At 38.1% G+C, this 17,894-nt stretch overlaps 1 long non-coding RNA gene across 2 annotated transcripts in view; it reads left to right on the top strand.

Annotated features, from left to right (window-relative positions):
• The window catches only part of LOC129049499 (uncharacterized), a 90,791-nt gene that overhangs the window by 22,983 nt on the left and 49,914 nt on the right, over window positions 1–17,894 (top strand). The window lies entirely within an intron of this gene.

Below are 17,894 nucleotides of genomic sequence, written 5' to 3'. Positions count from 1 at the left end.
TTTTTTTGAGATGGAGTCGTTCTTTTGCCCAGGCTGGAGTGCAGTGGTGAGATCTTGGCTCACTTCAGTCTCCACCTCCTGGGTTCAAGCAATTCTCCTGCCTCAGCCTCCCGAGTAGCTGAGACTACAGGCATGCACCACCACACTTGGCTAATTTTTGAATTTTTAGTATAGACAGGGTTTCGCCATGTTGGCCAGGCTGGTCTTGAACTCCTGACCCTGGGTGATCCACCCGCCTGGGCCTCCCAAAGTGCTGGGATTACAGGTGTGAGCCACTGTGCCCGGCCAATAAAGGACTTTTGAGTCACTGACACATTAAAATAATTATAATTGTAGCAATAAAACTTCAAGTTTAAGAACATTGAGAAAACGATTAAATGATGTAAAAATACATTAATCAATAAATCATCTCCTGTCTGTGAAATGGGGTAGTAACCTAAGTGGACTGTGTGAGTCCTCCACAGTACTAATCTATGTAAAGTGCCTGAGTGAATGGAACAGAACCCCAGAGACACACGGAGCTGAAATCTTCATTGCTGGTGGGCAGGTACTGACAGACCTGCTGGAACGCTTTGATTAGACTCCTTCATTCTTGCTGTAATCATTTCTTATTCTGAAAAAAGTTATGTTTCTCTTGTGGCAGGGATTTTTACTTTGCTTTTTGCAGCTACCAGGAGGTGAAATGTCAGTCTGCCTAGTCCGACGAGGAAGACTGAAGTTTTTGCGTAGAGATCTCATTAACGGAGAACAGACAGGATATAACATCAAGAGCAAAAGTGCAAAGTAATGAGAGAGTACTGTGTACCTTTTCCTGTTTTTGTTGTACACGACACTGATACAACCTATTTTATTTATACTCATTTATTGTCCTAAAACTTGGCACGTCTTTGAAAAGTGATGAAGTCTTCCTTATTCACATATTTTATAAACCTTTCCCACAATTATGAAAGGAGGTAGAAGAGATATTTAAATTAATTTGGTCGCTATTCTTTATTACTTTTAATTTCTCCTAAAACTCAGTAAGCTGACTTTGAATGGACATTAGTGAAAAATATTTTTTAATTAAAAAAATTCACATCCAGAACTTTTGTGCTCAGCTACCTTGATCCTAGCAGTTCTGATAGCTGCAAGTTCTTATTCAGAAATTCAGCCCTACAGATCCCCCAGGGCTACAAGACAACAAGCAAAAACAAACTTCAGCTGTTGGAACTGTGTAAAGAAGCCCATTCCAAGGGCTTCTCATAGATTTTCTAAATATATTTAGTTAATGCACAAACATACACACCACACACACACACACACACAAACACACACCCCTACTCCTTTGAACTAAAAACATTTAGAGCCAGCAGTTCACTTATTTCTAAAATGTAAACCTCCTTTTGAATTTGTTTTTGGTCTGGCTCATGATAAGATACGCTGTGTAATTAACTGAGTGATTTGCTTTAAGATTTGGGTGGGGTTCAGGTGCTGCACAGCAAAGGTTGGGATTTTTATGCAGCCCTCACATGGCCTGGAGCTCTTGGCAGCAATTTGTCTTTGGCCTCTGACTTGCCCCTCTTCCCTATAAGCTACTTTGTTTTCTATGAGCGTTTCTGCTTCTTTCTTGCCTCCTTCCTGGGTGTCTGCAGATATTTCTCCATCTCAGAGAACCAAAGCCCCACCTTCATTTATTCAGCATTCTCCACTTCCCATCACTCGCACAGGATTAGAGATATCAACTCCAGGCCACCACCTACCACCTGTATTAACTTAAACAAATTACTTAACCTCTCTCCTCCTTCATTTTTTTGTCTGTAAAATGGGAATAATGCTATTCCTCACATATTATAGTTGATTAAATGAGGTAATAAGTGTAAACTCGCAGCACAAAGTTTAGTACAAATTAATGGCTAGTAGCTTTTATTTACAGTACCCAGAAAAGCAAGAGGCCCATTTTTTTTATTACTATTATACTTTAAGTTTTAGGGTACATGTGCACAATGTGCAGGTAAGTTACATATGTATACATGTGCCATGCTGGTGCGCTGCACCCATTAACTCGCCATTTAGCATTAGGTATATCTCCTAATGCTATCCTTCCCCACTCCCCTCACCCCACAACAGTCCCCAGAGTGTGATGTTCCCCTTCCTGTGTGCATGTGTTCTCATTGTTCAATTCCCATCTATGAGTGAGAACATGCGGTGTTTGGTTTTTTGTCCTTGCAATAGTTTACTGAGAATGATGATTTCCAATTTCATCCATGTCCCTACGAAGGACATGAACTCATCATTTTTTATGGCTGCATAGTATTCCATGGTGTATATGTGCCACATTTTCTTAATCCAGTCTATCATTGTTGGACATTTAGGTTGGTTCCAAGTCTTTGCTATTGTGAATAGTGCCACAATAAACATACATGTGCATGTGTCTTTATAGCAGCATGATTTATAGTCCTTTGGGTATATACCCAGTAATGGGATGGCTGGGTCAAATGGTATTTCTAGTTCTAGATCCCTGAGGAATCACCACACTGACTTCCACAATGGTTGAACTAGTTTACAGCCCCACCAACAGTGTATAAGTGTTCCTATTTCTCCACATCCTCTCCAGCACCTGTTGTTTCCTGACTTTTTAATGATTGCCATTCTAACTGGTGTGAGATGGTATCTCATTGTGGTTTTGATTTGCATTTCTCTGATGGCCAGTGATGATGAGCATTTTTTCATGTGTCTTTTGGCTGCATAAATGTCTTCTTTTGAGAAGTGTCTCTTCATATCCTTTGTCCACTTTTTGACGGGGTTGTTTTTTTCTTGTAAATTTGTTTGAGTTCATTGTAGATTCTGGATATTAGCCCTTTGTCAGATGAGTAGGTTGCGAAAATTTTCTCCCATTTTGTAGGTTGCCTGTTCACTCTGACGGTAGTTTTTTTTGCTGTGCAGAAGCTCTTTAGTTTAATTAGATCTCATTTGTCAATTTTGGCTTTTGTTGCCCTTGCTTTTGGTGTTTTAGACATGAAGTCCTTGCCCATGCCTATGTCCTGAATGGTAATGCCTAGGTTTTCTTCTAGGGTTTTTATGGTTTTAGGTCTAACATTTAAGTCTTTAGTGTGGCCCATTTTTTTTTTTTTAAGTATATGAAGATGTCTCCTGATGCTGCTTAACAAGACAGATGTCAGCAAGCCCTCCTCGGTCATTTGCAGGGCTTGGGGACAAGACTACAAACGTGCACCCACTCCTGCTATCTTTCCTCCTTCCACGGAGTCCCTCATTGCAAGGAGCCTCATTCGTACAAGTGTGTGATATCCTAGTCTGCACATTGAAGTTGTGTCCAAGCCCACCCCCTTCCTGTTCTGCAGACAGCTGCTCCTTGGCTACACCTTAGGTCTAAAGAGGGCCCTCCAGAGGACACACCCAGGGCAGAGCCTCTTGTGGACCTGGCCACGGCTTGAGCCCTTGCATGGGGAACCCATGATCTCAGGTCCTTGGAGTGTGGTATAGAAGAGGAGAGTGGCCTGGACTTAGTACCTTGGAATTCTTTTTCATGGAGAGTCACGGCAAGTGGGTAGCCAGAGCAGAGTCCATAGGACGGACCTTGAATGTCTGGTGCTAATCATGTTTGCTGGTAGAAAGAACCAAGCTTTGGAGAGGGAGGCTTCTCCATGTTCTGTCGCTCTAGCCAGCCCGAGGCCCTTGTGTCCTGTTCAGTCACCATGATGCCAAACCTGTGTGTGTAGGAACCTCCTCCTCTCACAGAGGCCCTGACAGCTACCAGGAAGCCAAAGGACGTCCTTTTTGGACCAACCACAAGGAACGCAAATTCCTGCAGAGCTCAGTGCTTTATACTATAGTGACTGTGCCCCCTTTCCTCGGCTCCCTCACCAGCTGCAGCACAGCCTGTTCTCCTCCTCCCCTTTTCTGTGGTTTCTTTTCCTTGACATTTGCTGGGTGGACGTAGAAGGAATACTGGGAGGAACTCAAATACCAGGGATCTGAGAAGAATCTTAGGTACAGTTGGACAGAAAGGGATGTGTTTGCTGTTAGTAACATCAACTCTACAAATCCCAGTGAGGAAATCCTTAAGGCCTCCACTGTCCCACTTCCTGCAGAAATGAGTTTATAACCCATCAGCTCCTTTACAATGTATCATTATGTCTACATTAGCAACTCTCCTTTTATTGCTGAAACTTGCAGCACCTGTATGTTCTGCATATTGCTGCAAAGAATTTGGGCTGAAGTGTTAACAACTTTAGCTCTTTAAGAAATAGTTTGGTAAGAAAAACAGTTATGAAGAATAATTCAATAGCCAAATACACAACAAAGATGAAGCATATGTGGTAGATAGTAAATCTTCCCCAGCAAAGGAAATCAATGGCTTCAAGTACAAGTTGTCATTTGGAATTTGAGATCTGAACAGCAATACCATCCCTGGAGTACAAAGTATTGAGTGCTAGAAATAGAAGCTTTGCTTCCCTGTCTCCTGAGCAGAAATATTTTGCTCTGCTGTCCCCAATAATCCTCAGATTCCATGTGCATGGCCTAACTGACTGACATAGTCAATGGCTTCAGAAACAGGTGAGTCTGGTCAAGAATTCTTATGTACAAGGCTATGTACAGAACAAGAGAAGGGACCTCTTTCAGTGCTTTTGTGTTTTGTTTTTTGTTTTTTTTCTAAAAAAAAAAAAAAAAAAGGCAAATCTGACTGACATTCCAACTAGTGGGCCATAAACATGAGTTTCTTATGATATCAACAGGGATTTCTATGGATTGAATGTTTGTGTCCACCCCTCTCAAATTTATGTGTTGAAATTGAATCTGTAATGTAATAGTATTTGGAGATGGGGTCTTCCGGAAATGATTGGTTTATGAGGGTGGAGCCCTCATGAAGGGAATTAATGCCCCTATAAAAGGGAGCCCAGAGAGTTCTCTCACTCTCTTTTCATCATGTGAGTCAATGGTCTGCAACCTGTAAGAAAACCCTAACCAGAACCCGACTATGCTGGCACCCTGATCTTGGACTTCCAGCCTCCAGAATTAGGAGAAATCAATTTCTGTTTGTGAGCCACCCAGATTATGTTACTTTGTGGTAACAGTCTGAACCAAGAGGCATGATATAAACAGTGCTCTGCAGTTTAAAAGTTTGAGAAATGTTAAACTAAAAATTAATCTAAGAATGTTTGTTTCAACTGCAGGATATCTCAGAGCGTTTATTGCACTCGAGTGCTGTATTATTTGAAATGAGACTGTAAAATATGTTTTCTCAAAATAGAATGTACTGTAGAAATTACTCATATAGGTCACTTTTTATGCCTTTGCCTTTTTTCCTATCTCCTTTCCAGATAAATATTTTAAATATCTAAGTTTAGAAATGATATTTAAGACATGATAACTTAAAATGTTCCATGGGGGTGGACAAGTTGATTCATAAGTGTTGAATTCTAATATCACCCAAATCGTCCATCTAAGGGGGAAAACAAGAAGACATTCTGCCAAGTTTCTCATGGAAAATCAGATGTAGGGGAGCAATTTCTGGCATGGAATATTCCTTGGCATCTGTGTGGTTTAGGTACAACTTAACTTCACAGTCCCGGCAGGGACCACCAGGAGTTGAAATCTCCAGGCCTCATAGTAAGTCTGCCCCTGACAGCACTCCTTCAATTCTCAGGATCTCCTCTAAGAGACAAGGGGCTGAAATATGGGGGAAATGGCAGTAAAGCATTTAGGAAAACATTCTCATTCTTCCACAGTACTTATATTATTTATCCTTTTTCTTTTCTTTTCCTTTCTTCATTTAGTTCCACAGATGAACCAGTGGCCCCAGAAGCATCAACTAACTTTGTGACATTTGGAGGTTGTTTGCTTTCCTTAATTCAATTGACTTTCAGCCTTAGTGAGGTAGTGGGTTTGACTCAAGGGAGAGGAAGCACTGAGAAATAAGCTTTACACTTAAACAAAGATGCTGGGAGCTTCCATGTGCATTTCCTTACATTTAAAAGATGGAAACTATTTTTGGACACATCGTTTAGCTGTAAGGAGAGCATTATCATGAAATCTATAAACATGGTGATCATAGTTTCCAAATCTCAAATTGGGACACATTCCCTGGCTAAAGGATTGTTATTTTTTCCGTGAGGTGACTTACTCTTTATGAGGTGTACATTAATCTCATTTAGTTAGTCAGTAATGGAAATGCCTTGATTAGAGAAAATAGAATTTCATAAAATCATAAGTGTACCAGAAAATCTAACATAGTGCTCAATGTATGTGATTCAGTTCACACAATGTTTAGCTTGCAAAATCATCCCTAAGAATATTTTTGGTGCCTTTTGTACTGTTTTGAAGGATGAATTCTTTGTATTTCTCTTGTGAACCAAGGCTTAGTCTGCTCTACCACATTTTTTAAAGGAGGCTTTTATCACTCAATTTGCCTCAGTGAGTGAAGCTGCAAGATATTTTTCCTCTTTCGGAACTGCATTTTTCCACCCTGAGATATTACACATAAGGCTCTAGAGTGTGACTATGCCTCAGGGTCATGGGACTTTCATTGTCAACCCAATCATTCCAAAACTCAAATCTCTGAGTTTCCTGTGTTATTTAATAACATTTTCAATTAGGCTGCATCTATCAAGGTCTGGTTTGTGTTTAGGTAAATAGGTGAGCATAAATGCACACTTCCTGTCTAGGACGGACGGGAGAGTGTACGCCACGGAATATTCCCTATCAGGTCCCCATATTTGGGTAAGAGTTGGCTTGGAGTTGAAACACAATAGGGTAGTTGGACCTGAAGAAATATAAGAAAGTTGGCAAAGCAGATCTGTGGGTCACTTCACTCTCCCTCTTCCCCTGGATTCACCTTATCCAGAGTAAAACCTGGGCTATAAATCCCTAAAAATTGTACCACCACAAGAAATTTTCTTTTTCCTTGCTTTTACAATGACTATGAGCTCATTTCTTTAAGCCTTTCCATTTTTACTCTGCTAAGGGAAGGTGCTCAGTCTGACAATTTGGGAACTTTGAGTTTCTACTATACTTCTTCCTAAACTCATAACAGAATGCTTATCAGAGAATTTCAGCAGGACCAAATTTATCCAAAACATTCTCTTACTGGGAAAGACCAGAGACTCTGATGTCTTATCCAGTGGAGTGCTGGTAAATGTTTAACAATATGGCCACCATGATTGATTTAGTCTCCAGTGTGTCATCACTGGAGAAAAAGTTGGGAAGAGATGGGCATAATTAGCTCTTGCATGCCCAGTAGGAACTGGCTTCAGCATCACTGAGTTTGTGCCCCTAGGACATTGGTCTCCAAATTTTAGTATGAATCACTATTACTGTTATTAAAAGTAGAGAAGTTGATTCAGAATCTCTGGGGCCGAGGCCAGAGCATTTAGCAAGTTTTCCCAGGTGATCCTGATCCAGTAGTTTGAGTTCTTGTTCCCATGTTTATTCCCATACAAGGCCAATCTTGAATATACAGCATTGCCATTCCAGATCAAGAACTCTAAATACTTTTTTATACCATGAAATTCACTAGGCTATAATTAAAATAGACTAAATTTACTAAGACATAATTAAAATGGATTCTAATGTTCAAGCTGAATGATCACAGTATTCACTTTTATATAATAGTCTATATTCAGTTCATTACTTTTCATTATCCTGAATGTAAAATGTGCTATGGAAAGTCAAATTCCATATATTTTAGGAATTAGACGAAATCTTTATGGAGCACATAGCTCATCTTAGAGTTGTAAGAAATATTTGTATCCGATTTTTTTTTGTAAAAAAAAACAAGATTCACAGGACAGCCTTCTTTGCTTCCCATCAATTTTCTTCCAATAAGTTTGTGCCAAATGTGTTGTGAACTTAATGATTTGTTTATTACAATAAAATTTGATAAATATATACTAATTTCCTCTGAAAAAATATTTGGGTGATTTTTAAAAGGCTTTGTGCAATTAGTTTATTCTTCTTCAGTGTTGAATGTGTTTCATTGGAGATGATTTTACTGCTTTAGACCTAATCTTTTCCCAAGATCTGCATTCACTCCACAAATACCTACCAAGACATACTCCATATTCAAAGGAGTTTACAATCTAACTGGAGTTTTAAGGATTCCTTCCATTAACAATTGGAGAAGAATACGGGAGGTATTTGACATTATGGCTGGTATCGATTGCTGTATGCGTTTTCCAGGTTGTTTGGTGGGAGAGACAAACGTAAATACTCACCAGAGTGTGACAGTGACTAAAATTTCCCTGATGATTCAGGGCAGCTTCACAAAGGAGGTGACGTGAGCTGAGACCTAAGGATAATTAGGAGTTGGGGAGGTTGAAGAACAGGGGGCTTTTCAGGAAGAGGAATGACACCAGGCACCTGGCTGAAGAAGAGAGATTTTCAAATTGCTCATTTGAATAGCAAATATTCGCCTCTGTACACAGAACTGTGCTTGGCACCTGGGGGAAGGAGAGGGAATAGCACAGCCTCTTAACTCAAGGTATTTATATGCCACTTGGATGCCTCTAAGACTTGCATATATTAGAGAAGGAGAGGGGCGATAGCATAGCCGGATACCGTGGAGCACTACAGATAGTAAGTAATGTGGAATATTGTCAAAAGGTGAGATAGGTGTGGGCTGAAGTGTTTAGGGAAGCCTTTCTCGGCTGAAGGTGTTCAGGCAAGCAAGAGAAGTGGCATTTAAACAGACAGAGGCAGGAGAGGGGGTTTCAATGGAGACAGAAAGAAAATCCCTGTGACCAGAACAGAAAGTGCTGCTGACTAGTGTGGAGGCTGAGAGGATGGCGCAGCGGAAAGCGCATACTCAGAGTCCCACCTCACCTCGGGGCTGGACAGAGACTTGTGAGGGAAAGGAAAAACCCTGTCTTTTCAGATCCTCTATTTCTCTAACTATAGAATGGGTAGAGTAAAATTTAACTCACAATCTTGTGAAGATCAGATGAGGCAATTTATGTGAAAGCATTTTATAAACGGCAATGTGTTATAATTATGGGTCATTATTAATGGATGTGATTCATTCTTCTTGAAAAGTGGTTCCTTTCTAAGAAGCCAGGACTTCACGCCTGTGTATTTAGGCTCTCATGAATGGCGTCCTTTGGCTTGAGGATATATATTGCATGGCAAATGTAGATATGCCACTGAGAAGAACAACCTCAGAGCCAAAACATCTTTTTATTAAATAAAAGTTTATTTAATAAAATATATAAAGAAATATGTCAAGAAATGTTGATTTTTTAAATTTTATTAATTTTTTTTATTATACTTTATGTTCTGGGATACATGTGCAGAACGTCCAGGTTTGTTACATAGGTAGGTATACACGTGCCATGGTGTTTTCCTACACCCATTAATACGTTATCTACATTAGGTATTTGTCCTAATGCTATCCCTCCCCTAGTCCCCCACCCCCCAACAGGCCCCGGTGTGTGATGTTCCCCTCCCTGTGTCCATGTGTTCTTATTGTTCAGCTCCCACTTATGAGTGAAAACATGCGGTGTTTGGTTTTCTGTTCTTGTGTTAGTTTGTTGAGAATGATGGTTTCCAGCTTCATTCACGTCCCTGCAAAGGACATGAATTCATCCTTTTTTATGGCTGCATAATATTCCATGGTGTATAGGTGCCACATTTTCTTTATCCAGTCTATCACTGATAGGCATTTGGGTTGTTCCAAGTCTTTGCTATTGTGAACAGTGCTGCAGTAAACATACCTGTGCATGTGTCTTTATAGTAGAATGATTTATAATCCTTTGGGTATATACCCAGTAATGGGATTGCTGGGTCAAATGGTATTTCTGGTTCTAGATCCTTGAGGAATCGCCACACTGTCTTCCATGATAGTTGAATGAGAAATGTTGATTTTATTTCCAGTTGATTTTATTATATTTTAAATGATAAACTTAACAAATTTAATGGTTTAAATTGTGAAATAACAATATTAATTACTTGTTAATATTGTAGTATGTTTGATTGTGTGTGTATTTTCTTCAGTGGGTCACACTCCCAAAAGAAAAAATATACATAGAAAGACAAACTTGCTTTATTTAAACAAAAATTGTTAGTTGCTAATCTGATTAATGGATGTTCTTTTAGGAAGCGTTGTTTTGAAATGGAAACAGTGCCACTGATCTTAAAGTACCCCTTTAAAGAGCTGGTTTGCCCATCAAGTAAAATACTAGTGGTTAAAATAAATGAGCTTGATTCTAGCCTAGTGTACTACAAGGATTCTATGGCCATTCTCCCATCTAGTCTCCAAGATATGTCCATTAAAGTGACACAAATACAATAAACACTATTAAAAAGCTCTTTCTTTTGTATATGAGAGTGACATTTTAAAAAGAAAATCATAAATTTTATAAAGACAGTTTTCTATTTGTACAAAAAGAGAATTTCTAAAATAGATTTCAGTTATTTTCCTCATTTACACTATTATACTCTTTCTCACACAAAAACTTCAATATTTGACCCTCCCTCCCACTCCAATTCTGAAGTTTTCACTGTTTGCAAGGGGCCACAGAAAGTGAAGCTGTAAGCTTGTTCCACAGAGCTCTGCCTCAGCTATGCTCTGGGGCCCTTGTAACTATTTTGGTTCTAGCATCTGTGCAGCACATGAGGGCCAATTGCACTTCACTTTTTCAATTTAGTTTCATTGCATTTCTTGGTAGAACTACCCACTTGGATCTGGCAAATGACACATTACACAATTCCTCAGCATCATGGGCTCACCCCCACCTCCCAACACATCTGCAATACACATGGATTAAAAAATGTAAATACAAATTATATTTCTATATTTGAGGAAAGAAACAGGTTAGTAGATGACTATCACTTTCCATTTCAAATAGCTCAAAATACTTCTCAAATATAGCTATCATCCTTCATATTTTTAGCAACACTGTACTTATTTCCCTCAGAAGAAGAAAGTGCCTTTTTTTGGTTATTTTATAGGTGTAATTAGAATGGTGGCTTAGCTAATCTGATACATTCTACAAAATGAAAATGAGGGCATTGAAAATTCCAGCCATTTTGGTTGTTCGAATGAATAAGTTGTGTTAAAATACTGTCAAAACAATGTGAAGAAAAGTGGAAAATTAGTGTAATTAATTTTTATGCAATTCTCCCTCTCTTTTTTTTTTTTTTTTGAGACAGAGTCTCACTCTGTCACCCAGGCTGGAGTGCAGTGGCAGACTCTCAGCTCACTGCAACCTCCGTCTCCTGGGTTCAAGCAATTCTCCTGCCTCAGCCTCTGGAGTAGTTGGGACCACAGACGTGTGCCACCATGCCTGGGTAATTTTCATATTTTCAGTAGAGGTGGGGCTTTGCCACACTGGCCAGGCTGGTCTTGAACTCCTGACCTCAGGTGATCCGCCCGCCTCAGCCTCCCAAAGTGCTGGGATTACAGGCATGAGCCACCACGCTAGCCCTTATTTTTATGCCATCCTAAACCCACCACTTCTTTGGTTGAATCAAATTCCTGTTGCTTTGGTGGTTTGTTTCAGTAAAATTCACTTCTCTATGGCCTCAGGAACTGTCATCCTCCTATTTGAGTTCAGAGCTACTGCTGGTGATAATCTTGGTGTGTATATTTGTTTCTGCTTTTCTCTTGGAGGGTGGGAGGAAGTGAAGCCAGCTTGCCTCTACACTCTGCCATTTTGAAACTGGGAGTCCCTGATTTTAGTCTAATGTCATGGTAGATTAAGGATGGCTGTAAATTCTCTCTGACTCCTGCCATTGAGAGTTAGAGTCTGGCCTCAGAGACTTGCTTGATCAATGGAGTGTGGTGGTGGAAGTGACACTATGGGACTCACAAGGCTAGGCCACAACAAGTCTTAGCGCTGCTGCCTTTTCTCCTTGGAACACTCTCTGGAGCCGTGAGCTGCTCTAAAATAAGCCCATTTGCCTTGAGACTGCCATGCTTGAGAGGCTTCATGTCAGTGCTCTGGTTGATAGTCCTAGTGGAGCCCAGCCTTTTTTTTTTTTTTTCCTGGTAGAGATGGGGTTTTATCATGTTGCCCAAACTAGTCTCAAACTCCTGAGCACAAGTGATCCACCACCTAGGCCTCCCAAAGTGCTGGGATTACAGGCATAAGCCACTGCACCTGGCCTGTGCTCAGCCTTTCTGGACAACCTATCAAGTCACAGTAGAGTCTAATTCTCTGGAAACCTCCAGACGAGTCCATTCAGTTGACACCACATGGAACACTAGACTCACTCAGAGGATCCCTGCCTGAATCCCTTAACCATAAAATTGTGCTATAATAAAATGGGGGTTGTTTTAAGACTGATAAATAATCAAACACATAGAAAGGATGTCCTTTGAGATAGTTGAATTCTTGTCCATTGGTGTTTTTACTTTGCCCTGTAAAAGGCATTACAAATAACATCTCTTTCTAATTCTCACAATGATCTTGTACTATGTATATTATTATCCTCACATTACAGATGAGAAAATAGGCACCAAGAGAATAAGCGACTTGGCTAAGTATATAAAACATGGTCAATACAGGATGGAAACCCGAGGCTGTTCAGCTTGAAAGCCTATGCTATTGTCTGAGCGAGAATCTTAATTATTGCTGATGTAATCACATAGCTAAGAAACAAAAGTTTCTCTGGATTTTCAGGCCGTGATTCCATGAGTCTCAATCAGGGGTCAGAAAACATTTTCTTTCAAAGCTAGACAGTAAATACTTTAGGCTGCAGACCATATGGTTTCCATGGTGACTACTGCACTTGCTTCTTATGGTGTAAAAGTAGCCATAGACAACATGCAAGCAGATGATAGTGGGTACGTTCCAAAAAATTTTATTTACAAAATTAGTCAGTGGGCTAGATTTGGCTCCCAGGCCATAGTTAGCTGACCCCCGATTTACAGATCTGAGGTGATCATATTTGGGTCTTTTTGAGTTTTTGGAAAAGAATTTCGTATCCCAATGAACTGTTGATGATACTTTCTTAAGATCCAAATTTTAAACCAAAGCTCAAGGTTTTATACATTTGTAAGACTCAGCAGAATATGTGTAAGTCAATGGAATGTGTAAATCAATGTAGACAGTAGAAAAAAAATGTAGATTTAGAAACGTCATTTTTGAGGTTCTTTCTGATCTACTAAGTTACAAATCCTAGAAGAGGATTGATATGCATACAAATAAACTAGAAGAGAATGTGGAATGTTCTCCAGATGGGCGTTACATATAAGAGTATCTTTAGTCAGTTGTTATTTTCTTTAACCTTTTGGAGTTGTAAAGTGATGTTCTTGATAGTGATGACACAGTGTTTTCTGAAACATTTTGTACACTATTTATGGAACTTATTCTACCTTCTGTGTCCTTCATGGTCTCTGTCGGCTGAGTTACTGGCTTTTCGACAGCTGCACATCTATGTTATGTGCCGGGTCAGAACAGAATACTCCCATCTAACAGAGATTGTGTTGGCAATTGTGGGCAGCTGATGACGATTGGAGCTGGAACTTTGTTCTTTAAAGGGAGTTATTAAGGTCTTGGAAGTCAGAGAGGGCCAAGATTTTAATTACCTTTTTCCTTCTGAAAGATATCTCTACAATCATCTTTTAGTGTTACCTGAGCCACCCTAAGTTATTTCAGTCTGTGCTGCTCTTTAATTTTTTTCTTTCTTAGTATCTTGGACCCATTTATTTTATAAAGTATGAAGTGGCTTAAGGGCCGGGAATGTTTCTTCTTCTTTGTATTTTCTTCCTATTGCTTGACATATAGTTGTGTTTAATACATTTTTGAAACTGCTTGGCCATTGTCTTTAAGTTTTCTTATGTCAAATACACACACACACACACACACACACATATGAACATGTACATATGAAGACTTTTAATATTGACTCTTTAGCTATCCAAGAATGCTATGAGCACAATATGTAATATTATCATCACTAGCTCCTGTTGCTATAACATTTCTTTTACAATTTGATTTTGTGAATTAGCTGCCCACAAAATTTCCAATGACTTTGAATTTATCTATTCACTTAGAAGAGGTAATGTATACATATGGTGCACAATTTTAAAAATTACAGAATAATATATAGTGGTGAAAATTAGGTTTTCTCCCCATCTTGTTCTATAACCTTGGTTTCTCATCACTGTACCCACTTTATTGAGCATCATGGTATAGGCACACTGTGCCTACACCAGACAAGCACATATCCTATCTCCCCTTTAATTTGCACACACATTAGAATATTGCACATGCTTTTCTATATCTTGATTTTTTTCATTCGTTATTATATTTTGGAAATTATCCATTTTAGTAGGTATAGACATGACTTCTAAAATTTCCTGTTAGTATTTTACTGTGTACTGTAGTTGACTTATTGATGTACATTTATGTACATTTTGCTATTGCAAGCAGTGCTATAATAAATAGGCTTTGACATGTCTTTGTACTCATGTGAGACACTATATGTAGAATAAATTCCAAGAAATAAAACTGTTGAGTCAAAGCAATATAAATTTTGAATTTTATTAGGTATTTTCAAGTTAACCGCTATAAATTTGCACCAATGTACACCCCAAGCAACAATGCACTAGAGTTGTTGCCCATTTCTTCCACATGGAATGTTTCATCAAACTTTGATCTTTGTTCATTTGACAAGCGAGAAAATATTCTCTCCATAGAGTTTTAAGCTGCAGATTTCTGAGTACTACACGGTCAAGACCCTTGCTTGATTTTTATTTTTTTAATTTAATCATTTTTTTTTAATTGAGTCAGAGTCTTGCTCTGTCGCCCAGGCTGGAGTAGAGTGGCATGATCTCTGCTCACTACAACCTCTGTTGCCCGGATTCAAGTGATTCTCATGCCTCAGCCTCCCGAGTATTTCGGACTATAGGTGTGCACCACCACGCCTGGCTAATTTTTTTGTATTTTTAATAGAGACAGGGTTTCACCATGTTGGCCAGGCTGGTCTGGAAATCCTGACCTCAGGTGATCCACCTGCCTCAGCCTCCTAAAGTTCTGGGATTACAGGCGTGAGCCACCGTGCCCGGCCAAGATCTTTGCTTGATTTTTAATACAATTATTAAATCTTTCTCTTCTTGCTTTATATTTTTTTGGATATTAAGAAAATTAAAACTTTGTTAGATATATGTTTTGAATGTTTTTCTCAATTTTTGTCTTTTTAATGTCGTCAAAGTTGTGAATCTTCTTTGGCTTAGGAGTCTTTCCCTTGCCAATATTATGTGAAAAAATTCGCCCATGTTTTCTTCCAATGCTTTTGTAATTTCTTCTGTTTTTAATTTTAATATTAGATTTATCTGGAAATTTTGGAGTGAAAGATGAACTTTTTTTTTCCAAAATGTTATCAAGTTATCAAAACTTCATTTACTGAAGATTCTATCTTTTCCCACACTTACATCTAATGCCTCCTTTAACATACTATAAATTCAAGTATATAGTTTTTTTGTACATTTCTAGTATCCATTTTTTTCTTCCTTTAGACTGTCTTTTTCTACATACCACATTATTTAAATTGTTTTTGTTTTAAAATGTTTTAACATCCAGTCTTCATTTTTTTTTCTAGAATTATTCTAGTTATACATGGATGTTTATTTTTACGTGAATTTTAAAATAAGTTTAGTTAAAATTTTTTGCCTATCTTTTTTTGTGTGTGGTGACATTTGATAGTGGGATGAAAATTTATAGATTAATTTATACAGAATTGATATTCTTATAATTATTAAGTCTTCTTACTTAAGAACACAGTATCCTTTACATTATATTCAAGTCTTCTTTGAAGTATTTAATTTTTTTCTCACAGGTCTAACTCATAACTTTGTTTATTCCTATTGCTTATTTGTTTGTTTGTTTGTGGTTACTTTGTAAGTAGGTTATTTTCTTCCTTTTTTTTCCTAGTTGGTGGTTATTTCTATTTAGTAAGGCTATTTATTTTTATATATTCATTTTGAACCCAGCCACTTTATAGAAATCTGTTATTGTTTACATATTATTAAGTTTATATTCTTGAGTTCTTTTAAATCTAAAAAATAATTTTGAACTTAAATAAAATTTTTTATCTTATTGTTTGTCAAAGTTCACAAAATTTCAATTAGATAGGAAGAATAAGTTCAAGAGATGTATTGTACATCATGATGGCTATACTTAATAACAATATATTGTCTACTTAAAAATTCCTCAGAGAATAGGTTTTAGTGTTTTCACTACACACAAAAAATGATGGATATGAAGGGTAATACATATGTTAAATAGCTTGATTTAGTCATTTCACAATGTATACATACCTCAAAACATCATATTGTACATCACAAATATATATATTTTTACTTAACTAAAAAATAAATTTAAAATTTTATCTCTTAATTTTTTATATTCCTTATCTGTTAACTCATTTTTAAAAAAGTTAAGTAAGAGTGTTGATAAATAATAGTCATGCTTGGTTTGCTTCTGACCTCAATAAGAATGCTTCTAGCACTTTTAGCATCAAGTATGAGGCTAGCTTGAAACTTATAAGGAAGTGTTCAAATGTACAGATTTAAATACGTATTTATTTAAATACAGAAAGTTCTCAGGCTAGGTATATGTATATATATACACACACACCACACACATGTATTTACTTAAGGAAATTTTAAACATTTTCAGGTGAATTTGTATGTATACACAGGAAATGTGTATAAGAAAATGTTTAAATGTGTTCAGATAATTTAATTTCTTTTCTTTGCATTCCTCTTTGTCCTCAGAAAACATGAGTTTCTTCAGCTTTTCGCCTCATGTATCTCATCTTTTAGTCTCTGTAGCAGGTTCATTGACTATGACTAGAAATTGAATCATATGGGCCCCAGAGTTCTTCCTAATTGCATTTTAGGATTACAGAATTCTCTGATGTATTGAATTAGCCTCTAGGCCACAATATTTTTCCTCTACAATGCATTTCCAGAAGTTTAATTGGATTTTGTGAGCTCCACCTAGTTTATGAAACGCCTATAGAAGAAAGATTGCAAAACACAAATATAATGAGACTCAGGGTTGATGAATGATTGCTGACTTGCCTGTGATGGTTACTTTTATGTGTCAACTTGGTTGGGCCACAGTGCCCAGATAAGTGGTCAAACATTATTCTGGGTGTCTTTGTGAGGGTGTTTTTGGATGAGATTTACATTTAAATTGGTGGATGTTGAGTAAAGCAGATTGCCTTCCCTAATGTGAGTGGGCCTCATCAAATCAGATGAAAGCCCAAATAAAACAAAAGAGTGCTCCTGAGCAAGAGGGAACTCTGCAGCACTTGGCCTTCAGGCTTGAAATGCAGCCCTAGCTCTTCCTGGGGCTTCAGCCTTCTGGCCTATTCTGCAGATTTTGGACTTGCCGGCCTCCATGGTCATGTGAGCAAATTCCTTAATGTAAATTTCTCCCTATATACACATGTATATATCCTGTTCTGTTTTTCAGGAGAAACCTAATATATTGCCTTTCTGCAAGATTGTCACAGGGAACAAGAAATGACTTTCTACGTTGTTTTGCTTCTTTTAGAACAAGTTCTGAGGAGAGAGATTTACTTTCAGTAGCTAGAGCGAGTTGGGGACAACGAGACCAGGCCCCCTCCCATACTCTGGACATTCCAGATTATGCTAAGAATGAAAGTGGAAATACCAGAAAAAAACATGTGATGATCTGGGCCTGTGGAATTTCTGGTCTGGCTGGAGTTCTGGGAGATTTACAAATTTTGCAGTAAATCTCATACTTGGACTTTCTGAGTGCTTTATTTGTTTTAAACTCACACACATCCACACACTGCAGCTAGACTTAGATCCACTGCTGGTTTGTTTTCCTGTTTCAATCACTTCCGTAGTTGTCAAAACCAGTTCCCTGGAGCCCATGTTTTCTCTTTTCTTCTTTGGCAAAAAGTAAGATAAATTTGATCAG

The sequence above is a fragment of the Pongo abelii genome, chromosome 14 (genome assembly GCF_028885655.2).
Source record: "Pongo abelii isolate AG06213 chromosome 14, NHGRI_mPonAbe1-v2.0_pri, whole genome shotgun sequence".
In the NCBI taxonomy this organism is placed as follows: Eukaryota; Metazoa; Chordata; class Mammalia; order Primates; family Hominidae; genus Pongo; species Pongo abelii.
Note: the sequence above shows the minus strand (reverse complement) of the source record. Positions and strands in the feature narration are given on the sequence as shown.